The sequence below is a fragment of the Pelophylax lessonae genome (genome assembly GCF_965119305.1).
Source record: "Pelophylax lessonae genome assembly, chromosome: 12".
Classification (NCBI taxonomy): Eukaryota; Metazoa; Chordata; class Amphibia; order Anura; family Ranidae; genus Pelophylax; species Pelophylax lessonae.
The window spans coordinates 211,867,181-211,878,924 of record NC_138779.1 but is presented as its reverse complement, the minus strand read 5'-3'; positions in this window follow the sequence as shown (position 1 = coordinate 211,878,924).

Genomic DNA, 11,744 nt, shown 5'->3' with positions numbered 1-11,744 from the left:
TAGTCAAGTTTGTGTACAGACTTCCGCTTACATGAGAGCTGCTTTTCTACCCAAACAATGGGAATGTAAAGGCAACTTGAAGCAGCTTGGTGCAGTTTAGAAGGAGGGCCAGTGCTGGTCAGGAGGTCAACAAGAGCTTCCTATATTTTTGTTTTAGTGTTTATAATTTTTTCTTGTTCCATTGTTTATTGCCCCCCTTAAAAAAAAAAAAAAAAAAAAAAAAACTGACTTTTTAAAAGTTATTAACATTATGTTGAATACTTACAAGGGCATTTACCCTATCCATTGCCGAACAGAGTATGGAATATCACTAAGCACAGATCTGAAAGAAATAAAAGTCGTTTTTGAGTTTTATTTAATTATTTCCAGGAATAACAGATCGCCTGAAATAACAATATTCCTGTTCAATATGATTTATTAAGGTTTTACAAATATAAAAAAATGTAGTTAATTCAATACACATACTCAGTTTAACCCCTTCCTGACAAGTGTACACATATATGCGACCTCGTGGAAGACGGTCTTTACTGTGTGGGACACATAAATGAGCCGCTGTGTCTGTGCTGGGAGTGAGCTGCACAAAGTGGTCCCAGCACAGACACCAAGCTGTCTCTGACAGCTCCAGGTCTTGTACTAACCATCAGAAACCAGGCTTCCTGGTTCCTGATCGCTTCAAGCAAAGTCCTTTCTTGTATTAACAGATTCATGGACTCCAGAGAGAGAGATATTATTTTGCCCCTGTACAAATCATTAGTAAGACCTCATCTGGAATATGCAGTTAAGTTTTGGTTACCAGTTCTCAAAATGGATATCCGGAAACTGGAGAAAGTGCAGAGAAGGGCAACCAAACTGATAAGAGGCATGGAGGAGCTCAGCTATGAGAAAAGATTTTATTCTCTCTTGAAAAGAGAAGATTAAGGGGGGGATATGATCACCATGTATAAATACATAAGGGGGGATATGATCTCCATGTATAAATACATAAGGGGGGATATGATCTCCATGTATAAACACATAAGGGGGGATATGATCTCCATGTATAAATACATAAGGGGGGATATGATCTCCATGTATAAATACATAAGGGGGATATGATCTCCATGTATAAATACATAAGGGGGGGGGGAAATGATCACCATGTATAAATACATAAGGGGGGTATGATCACCATGTATAAATACATAAAGGGGGATATGATCACCATGTATAAATACATAAGGGGGGATATGATCACCATGTATAAATACATAAGGGGGGGATATGATCACCATGTATAAATACATAAGGGGGGATATGATCACCATGTATAAATACATAAGGGGGGGTATGATCACCATGTATAAATACATAAAGGGGGATATGATCACCATGTATAAATACATAAGGTAGGATATGATCTCCATGTATAAATACATAAGGGGGGGATATGATCTCCATGTATAAATACATATGGGGTCCATATAGTGAACTTGGTGTTGAGTTGTTCACTTTAAGGTAAACACAGAGGACAAGGGGGCATTGTTTACATCTAGAGGAAAACAGATTAAGTCTCCAAATACGGAAAGGTTTCTTCACCGTAAGACCTGTGAAAATGTGGAATAGACTCCCTCCAGAGGTGGTTCTGGCCAGCTCACTAGATTGCTTTAAAATCGGCCTGGATTCATTCCTAGGTGTACATAATATAACTGAGTACTAATATTTATAGGTAAAGTTGATCCAGGGAATATCCGATTGCCTCTCGGGGGATCAGGAAGGAATTGTTCCCTGGCTGTAGCAAATTGGATCATGCTTTGCTTGAGTTTTTTGCCTTCCGATCAACTATGGGTATAGGATTGTGTATATGGGATTGTATGGTTGTGTTTTCTTTACTGTTTTTTTTTTTTTTTTATTTGTTGAGCCAGATGGACTTGTGTCTTTTTTCATTCTGACTAACTATGTAACTATGTAAGTTCATCACTGTGATAGCCTTGAATGGAGAAAAAGATACCTTGTGTACATAGTTACATAGTTAGTGAGGTTAAAATAAGACACCAGTCCATCCAGTTCAACCTATGATGAGTGTGTGTATAAGCGTTTATGTTAATAGTACATTGTATACCCCTGTATGTTGAGGTCATTTGGGTGCCCATCTAATAGTTTTTTGAAACTATCGGTGGATCGGTGCTCCCCGCTGACACCACTGCTTGTGGAAGAGAATTCCACATCCTTACCGATCTGATGGTATATAACCCTTTACGTAATTTAAAGTTAAACCGCTTCTCTTCTAATTTTAGTGAATGGCCACGAGTCCTTTTATATTTCCTTTTGCTGAATAGTTTGTTCCCTATGCTAGGGTCACCAGTACAGTATTCATACATTGATATCATATCCCCTCTCAATCGTCTCTTCTCCAGAGTGAATATGTTTTATTGCTAGTAGTCTTTCCTAATAGCTTAGGTCCTCCAGTCCCTTTATTAGCTTTGTTGCCCTTCTCTGGACTCTCTCCAGTTCCAGCACATGCTTCCTGAGGACCGGTGCCCAGAACTGGATGGCATACTCCAGATGTGGCCAGACCAGAGTCTTGTAGAGTGGGAGAATTATCGTTTTATCTCTAGGGTGAATCCCCTTTTTTTATACATGCCAGTATTCTGTTGGCTTTGCTTGCAGCAGCTTGGCATTGCATGTCATTGCTGAGGTTGTCATCTACTAGGACCCCCAGGTTCTTTTCCATCTTAGATTCCCCTAAATGCTCTCCCCCTAGTGAGTAACATGCGTTCGTATTTCTGGCACCCAAATGCATAACCTTAGATTTTCCAAAATTAAACCTCATTTGCCATGATGCCCGCCCCTTTATTTTGTTCAGGTCTTCTTGTAAGATTTCCACATCCTGCGTAGAAGTTATTGCCCAGCTTAATCTAGCATTGTCTGCAAATACGGAGATTGAGCTGTTTATCCCATCCTCTAGGTTGTTTATAAATAAGTTAAAAAGGAATGGTCTCAGGACAGATCCTTGTCGGACCCCACTTTCCACATCAGACCATTCCGAGTACTCCCCATTTATCACCATTCTTTGGACTCGCCCCTGAAGCCAGTTTTTAATCCAGGTACTCACCCTATGGTCCATACCTACGTACCTTTGTTTGTACAGTAAACGTTGGTGAGGAACTGTATCAAATGCCTTTGCAAAATCCAGATACACCACATCTACAGGCCTTCCTTTATCTAGATGGCAGCTCAATTCTTCATAGAAGATTAATAGATTGGTATTGGCAAGAGTGATTTTTCATGAATCCATGCTGATTACTACTAATGATACCGTTTTCATTACTAAAGTCTTGTATATATTCCCTTATCATCCCCTCCAATAGCTTGCAGACTAATGATGTTAGGCTAATCAGCCTGTAGTTTCCACATTGGCTTTTTTCCAATCAGCTGGTACCATTCCCATAAGTAGACTATCCATAAAAATTAGGAACAATGGTCTGGCTTTCACCTGGCTAAGTTCTTTAACTACCTCAATACTGGGCACTTAAACCCCCTTCCTTCCCAGACCAATTTTCAGCTTTTAGCGCTGTTGCAATTTGAATGACAATTGCACGGTCATGCAACACTGTACCTAAACCAAATTTGTGTCATTTTTTCCCCACAAATAGAGCTTTCTTTTGGTGGTATTTGATCACCGTCAGGTTTTTTCTTTTTTGGTGCACAAATAAAAAAAGACTGCAACACTGTACCTAAACCAAATTTGTGTCATTTTTTCCCCACAAATAGAGCTTTCTTTTGGTGGTATTTGATCACCGTCAGGTTTTTTCTTTTTTGGTGCACAAATAAAAAAAGACTGAAAAGTTTGAAAAAAAAAAAAAGTTTTTTTGTTTAGGTTATAAAATTTTGTAAATAGATATGTTTTTTCCTGCACTGATGAGCACTGATGATGCCGCACTGACAGGCACTGATGAGGAGACACTGATGGGGTGGCACTGATGGGGTGGCACTGATGGGGTGGCACTGATGGGGTGGCACTGATATGCAGCACTGATGGGCACTGATAGGTAGCACTGATAGATAGCACTGATATGCAGCATTGGTGGGCACTGATAGGCAGCGCTGATGGGCACTGATAGGCAGCACTGATGGGCACTGATTGGCGGCACTGATGGGCACTGATAGGTGGCACTGTTGGGCGGCAATGATCGGCACTGATCGGCACTGATGGGGGGCACTGATTGGCACTGATGGGGGGCACTGATGGGCACTGATAGGCGGCACTGGTGGGCAGTAATGGGCACTGGTGGGCGGCACTGATAGATGGCAATAACGGCACTGGTGGGCAGCACTGATAGATGGCATTGGTGGGCAACACTGATAGGGAGGGCACTGGGGGGCTCTCTGAGCCCTGCTTGCCATCCCTGGTGGCCATGGTGGGCATCCCTGGTGGTCATGGGTGGGCATCCCTGGTGGCTTAGTGGCACCCCTCCCCCCCCCCCAAGGCTGTACTGGTAATCAATCATCTGATTACCAGCACAGACCCCCCCTGTGATCAGTGAGTAATTAGAAATACTCACTGATCACCCCAGCAGCAGCACCGATCCTCTTCTCTTCTCCTCACTGACAGGATCTGTCAGGAGGAGAAGAGATCGAAGCCGTTACAACGGCTCTATCGACATTACATGACGGCTGTGATTGGACACAGCCATCATGTGATCAGGAGGGCCAATCCCAGGGCCCTCCTGCCGAATGATGTTGCTCTGTGTCCGAGGGACACAGGCACATCGAGATTGCGCCGCTGCGCGTGCCCGCGGCGGCGCGATCTCTCTCCTTCTGAAGGACGTTCCGGAACGTCCATTCAGAAGGACGAGACTCCCACCCGGCCGTATATTTACAATGGCCCGGGTGGGAGGTGGTTAAGGACCCTCGGGTGTAAGCCATCTTGTCCCGGTGACGTATTTACGCTTTTTAAGTCTAGTTCTGAGTCTGTCTTCCGTTAAACATGAGGGTGCTTCCTGTGACGTGTTATTAACTTTAACATTACAGTCTAGGTTACTGTATCCCCCCAATTATTTTGTGAAGACTGAGGAGAAGAATTTATTTAGCACCTTCGCTTTCTCTCTGTCCTTTGTAGCCAGATTCCCTTTGTCGTCCTTTATCGGGCCAATATGTTGTGGACTCACTTTCTTACTATTTATATACTTAAAGAATTTATTGTTTTTTTTTTTTTACTCTCTTCCACTATGTGTCTTTCGGGATCTATTTTTGCCGCCTTGATTGCGCCCTTACATTTCTTACTGCATTCTTTGTAATGTTGGAATGCTGCCAATTAGTCTTTAGTTTGTATATGCATTTTTACATTGGAGTTTAGCCACCCAGGGTTTATTTTAGCTCTTTTAAACTTATTCCCTATTGGAATGCACTGGCCAATACCTTTATTTAATATGTTCTTATAGCACTCCCCTTTTTCCTCCATGTTCTTTGTTCCTAGGATTTTATCCCATTTTATATCGTCTAACAAAGAGCACAGTTTAGGAAAGTTGGCTCCTTTGAAATTCAGTGTCCTTGTATTACTCTTGTGTTTCTTATTTCTATGATTTATACTGAAACGAATTGACCTATGGTCACTGTTCCCTATATTGCCCTGTATTTCTACATTCATGATCAGGTCTGTATTGTTAGTAATCAGGATTCAGGAGGTCTAGTAACGCATTGCTTGTTGTTGGTGTGTTCACAATCTGACCCACGAAATTGTCCTGCAAAAGTCAGGTACTCACAATACTCAGATACTTACACTACTCAGGTACTCACACTACACCCTCCTCAGCCAGCGTCCCAACTACACACAATCAGTCTTCACCTTCTCAGTCACAGTCTCAATCTTTTTACTAGCTTGTGTCTCTATGATCCTGCTCAGCTGCCCCTGTAAACTGACACTGACACTTGCAGGGCTTGTCAGCAGGTTCCTTCTCCCTCAGTCAGCCTGCTTCTCTGCTCCCGCTGCACTTGATCCCCGGGACACCAGCCGCCGCCACCTCTCAATCTCGGTGGGGGGGGGGGGTCTGGTCAGCAGCAGCTTTCACTGAGCAGCTCTCACTCCACACCATGCTGTCTCAGTGACAGCACTTCCACCTTCCTCTCAGCAAGTAACAGCACCTCCTGCTGGACAATGTTCTTTAGGGAGCCATACATACAGGATTCAGCATATATTACATTTTAAACATACAGGATTCATTATATAATACATTTTAAACATACAGGATCCATTATATAATACATTGTATACATACAAGGCACATCGTATAATACATTTTAAACATACAGAATCCATTATATAATACATTGTATGCATACATGATACATTATATAATACACTGAATACATACAGGATCCATTATATAATACATTGTATACATACAGGATTCATTATATAATACATTAAATATATACGGGATCCATTATATAATACATTGAATACTTAGAGGATCCATTATATAATACATTGTATACATACAGGATCCATTATATAATACATTGTATGCATACGGGATACATTATATAATACATTGTATACATACAGGATTCATTAGATAATACATTGAATATATACGGGATCTATTATATAATACATTGAATACTTAGAGTATCCATTGTATAGTACATTGTATACATACAGGATCCATTATATAATACATTGTATACATACAGGATCCATTATATAATACAGTGTATACATACAGGATCCATTATATAATACAGTGTATACATACAGGATCCATTATATAATACATTGTATACATACAGGATTCATTATATAATATATTGAATATATACAGGATCCATTATATAATACATTGAATACTTAGAGGATCCATTATATAATACATTGTATACATACAGGATCCATTATATAATACATTGTATACATACAGTAACCATTATATAATACATTGTGTGCACCAGTTTTAGGTCCTGTTCACACCTGGGCATTTTCAGCTTATTTATATTTGTGGTTGCTGTGTGGCAGCATTAATCACTCTGCAATGGTCTGAGATGCTTCCTGACCTGAGCGCTGTAATTAGTGAAGGTCATGTTCACTGCTTATTATTATTATTAGCTTATTAGAGAACTCTGACTTAGCAGAGGGCATCTTAGACCTCTACAGAGAAACTGCTGCTTCCACCCAGAGAGCAAGGGTCCTTCTCCGCTGTCCTAAAAAAAATCAATAATTGCTTAGAGTAGTGGTCTTCAAACTGTGGCTCAGGGGCCAGATGCAGCCCTTTGCTTGCTTTTATCTGGCCCACTGATACCAACAATGGGACATAATCCCCCTCCCCACTGACCTCAATGAAGGAGCACAATTACTCCTAATGACACCAATGATAGGGCGATATTCCTTCCACTGACGCCATAGAGGGGGCATTGTTTTTTTTCCACTGATGTTGGGACTTTTTCTACTCCCAATAGCCACAGTCCGGCCCCCCAAAATTCTGAAGGAGAGTAAACTGGCCCTTTGTTTATAGAGTTTAGAGACCCCTGGCTTAACCACTTTAACACTGCTCACTGTGCTGCTACTGCGGCACAGTGGCTCGTTATCATCTGGCGACGTAGACCTACGTCACCAGACTCTCCCACCTCTCTGCGGCGCGTGCGCGCCGCCAGGGGCTCGCTCCTGCTGTATTCTGACACAGCGGGAGTCGGGCCAGGGGAGGAGAGGTGGTGATCACCGCCGCTCTTCCCCGATCGTCGGGGATTGAGTGAGGAAATCCGTCCGCTTTGTTTACCAAAGACAGACAGTCACAGATTACAGGATTCATCATAGCTTAACCTGCGATCTGTGTCTGTGTCACACAATCCCCTCCCCCCACACACGTCAGTAAGCATGAGGCATACATTTAACCCCTTGATCACCAATAAAGTTAACCCCTTCCCTGCCAGTGTCATTATTACAGTAACATATTACTATATGTACTATTAGTAATATACTATAATATTATATTACATATATATTACAGTGCATATTTTTAGCACTGATTACTGTATTAGTGTCACTGGTACCCCCAAAAGTGTCAAAAATGTCAGTTAGGGGTCCAATCTGTCTCCCGCAATGTCGCAGTCCCGCGTAAAAAATCGCAGATCGCCGCCATTAATAATAAATAAAAAAACAATAAAAATGACAAATCTTTCCCGTAGTTAGTAAACACAATAACTTTTGCGCAAACCAATCAAAATTCGCTTATTGTGATTTTTTTTTTTTACCAAAAATATGTAGCAGAAAACAAATTAGCCTAACATGTTAAAAAATTTTGATTTATACATTTTTTTTGGGGGGGGATGTTATATAGCAGAATTTAAAAAATATTTTTTTTTTTTTTCAAAATTGTCGCTCTTTTTTTTTTTTTTAAATTAAAAATTGCACAGGTGATCAAATACTACCAAAATAAATCTCTATTTGTGGGGAAAAAAAGGACATAAATTTATTTGGGTAGAGCGTCGCACGACCGCGCAATTGTCCATTAAAGTAACGCAGTGCCGAATCGCAAAATATGGCCGGGTCAGGAATGGGGTAATATCTTCCGGTCTTAAAGCGGTTAAAAATACGCTCATTGAGAATTTTTTTGTCAAAGACATGGAGCTAAATACATTTTGGCCTAAATATATGACAAAAATTGAATATATTGAATATTTTTTAACTGTCAAAGTAGAAAATGTCAATTTTTTCGCAAAATTTTCGCTCTTTTTTTTATTAATATCGCAAAAAATGAAAAGCGCAGAGGTGATCAAATATCACCAAAAGGAAGCTCTGTTTGTGGGAAAAAAAGGACGTAAATTTTGTTTGAGTACCGCGTTGCATGGCCGCGCAATTGTCACTTTCAAGTTCATTGTTTCAAGGGTTCTTTTACCTTAATGTTTTACTTGCATTAAAATCTTACTATGGCAATGAATGTAAATCCCTTATTGGAAAAAGTTAAATGCAAGTTGAGAATATGGTCAAAGTTACCACTTTCGGTGGTAGGAAGAATAAATGTAATCAAGACAGTAGTGTTACCCAAATGTTTATATGTATTCTCACATTCTTCAGTAGTTTTACCAAAATCTATATTTAAACTTGCAATTTAACCACTTTACCACCGGAGGATTTTGCTGTCTTACGTCTGGACCACTTTTTGCGATTCGGCACTGTGCGAATTTAACTGACAATTGCGCGGTCATGCAACGCCGTACCCAAACGAAATTTACGTCCTTTTTTTTCCCCACAAACAGAGCTTTCTTTTGGTGGTATTTGATCATCTCTGCGATTTTTATTTTTTGCGATATTAATAAAAATAATGCGACAATTTTGAAAAAATAACAATATTTTTCTATTTTGACAGTTAAAAAATATCCAATATATTCAATTTTTGTCATATATTTAGGCCAAAATGTATTAGCTACATGTCTTTGACAAAAAAATTCTCAATGAGCGTATTTTTAACCGCTTTAAGACCGTAAGATTTTACCCCATTCCTGACCAGGCCATATTTTGCGATTCGGCACTGCGTTAATTTAACGGACAATTGCGTGGACTTGCGTCGCTGTACCCAAATTAAATTGACGTCCTTTTTTTCCCCACAAATAGAGCTTTCTTTTTATGGTATTTGATCACCTGTGCGATTTTTACTTTTTGCGCTATAAACAAAAAAATAGAGACAATTTTGAAAAAATAACAATATTTTTCAAATTTTTTTTAAATGAAATTCCCCCCCAAAAATATGTAAAAAATCAAAATTTTTTAACATTTTAGGCCAATTTGTTTTCTGCTACATATTTTTGGTAAAAAAAAATCGCAATAAGCGTATTTTGATTGGTTTGCGCAAAAGATATTGCGTTTACTAACTAAGGGAAAGATTTATGTCATTTTTGGTGTTTTTATTTTAACGAGTAATGGCGGCGATCTGCGATTTTTTTGTGGGACTGCGACATTGCGGTGGACAGATCGGACCCTTGACTGACATTTTTGACACTTTTGGGGGTACCAGTGACATTACTACAGTTATCAGTGCTATACATATGCACTGTTACTGTAAAAAGGACACTGGCAGGGAAGGGGTTAATTTTTACTGGAGAAGGAGGGGTTAATGTATGCCTGGTGCTTACTGACGTGTGTGGAGGGAGGTGACTGAGTGACACAAGGACAGATCGCAGGTTCAGCTATGCTGAACCCTGCAATCTGACCCTGCCTGTCACTTAGGAGATCCGCCCGCTTTGTTTACACAAGTGGGCGGATTTCCACACTAGATCCCCGACGATCGGGGAAGAGCAGCGGTGATCACGCCGCTCCCCCCCTGGCCCGACGCCCGCTGTAACTGAATATCTGCTAACGGGTAACTGGTAACTGAATGTCTGGTGACGTAGACCTATGTCGCCAGACGATAACGAGCCACTGTGCCGCAGTAGCAGCACAGTGAGCAGACGTAAAGTGGTTAAAACATTAATATGGACTAATGGTAAATCCAAACTTAAAATAATAACATTACAACCATTGAAAATTGAAGCAGGGATGGCACTTCTAGATATTTTGAATTAAAGATAAATAAAGTAAGCGCTGATACTAGTGTTGTAAAATGATCCAACAATAAAAGAAAATAAAGTGAAAGCTGCTTGTGCAAAATTCAGTGTTAAAAACGTATATATACAGGTAAGTGCACCAAAAAATTCCAAGTGGTAAACAGTGCTCTGGTGTTGGTCCCTTAATATATAATCAAACAAAAAATTGTCCTAGCGCTAATACCTTGGATATGTTCCTGTCGGATTGTGGTATCAATTGGCTGTGGAGTAAGGGGTATAACCAATGTATACTGTAACACCTAGGCTGCCAAATCCCTGACACAGGATGAAGTGCAGACTCTGAAAATTGGTAGGAAAGAGGGATGGCGCACTACGGTGTAGAAATAAGCCAAGTATCTTAAATCAAAACCCTGGCAATCGGTATTGATAAAGAAATGTCATTAAAGATTAAGAGCCCATTCACACTGCCGCGACTTGTCAGGCGACTTGTCAGCCTGACAAGTCGCGGTCAGTCGCGGTCCATTGAGTAGTACAGGACCCGTTCTAATAGGAGGCTCCGACTTAGAAAAAGGGTCCTGTACTACTTTGGGGTGACCTCGGAGTGACTTGCATAGACTTCCATTATGTGAAGTCCCTGCAAGTCGCGCCGAAGTCGCGGTGCACAGCGGTGCACGCAACTTCACAGGTCGCCCCCCGAAGTCGTGTCGCCTCAGTGTGAACCGGCTCTTATTGATGAAATTAAAAACAAACCAGTCCTGGAGTCTCCGGTATCACTCTAGGGTGCTGTGGGAATCCCATGCCTGTAAGAGCAGGATGACCCAAACACAAGGTGGTGAGGGGAGGGAAATGTGAAATCGCAGGGGTCCAGAAGAACACCAATGCAGACCAATGCGGATCGATGGGACCGTACAGGTACTGTGTGCGGCCGCTACACAGACCGAATGCCGGAACAGCCTCTATTGCCGGAAATGTTCCCCTGTACACGTCACCAGAAGTGACGACCAAAACTCAGATGGAACGTTGACCGGATGTCGGAGATGGGACGCATGCTTCTGGTTATATAGCTGATGTGATATATATATATATATATATATATGCAAATATATAATACAAAAAGATATAATTGTGATACAAAGTGGATATATAATCAATATAACAAATGTGCAAGTATTCAGTGCAACAGAGTAAAAACATAAAAGTCCTTGCAATTTATCCAATGGTAGGCGTGCAAA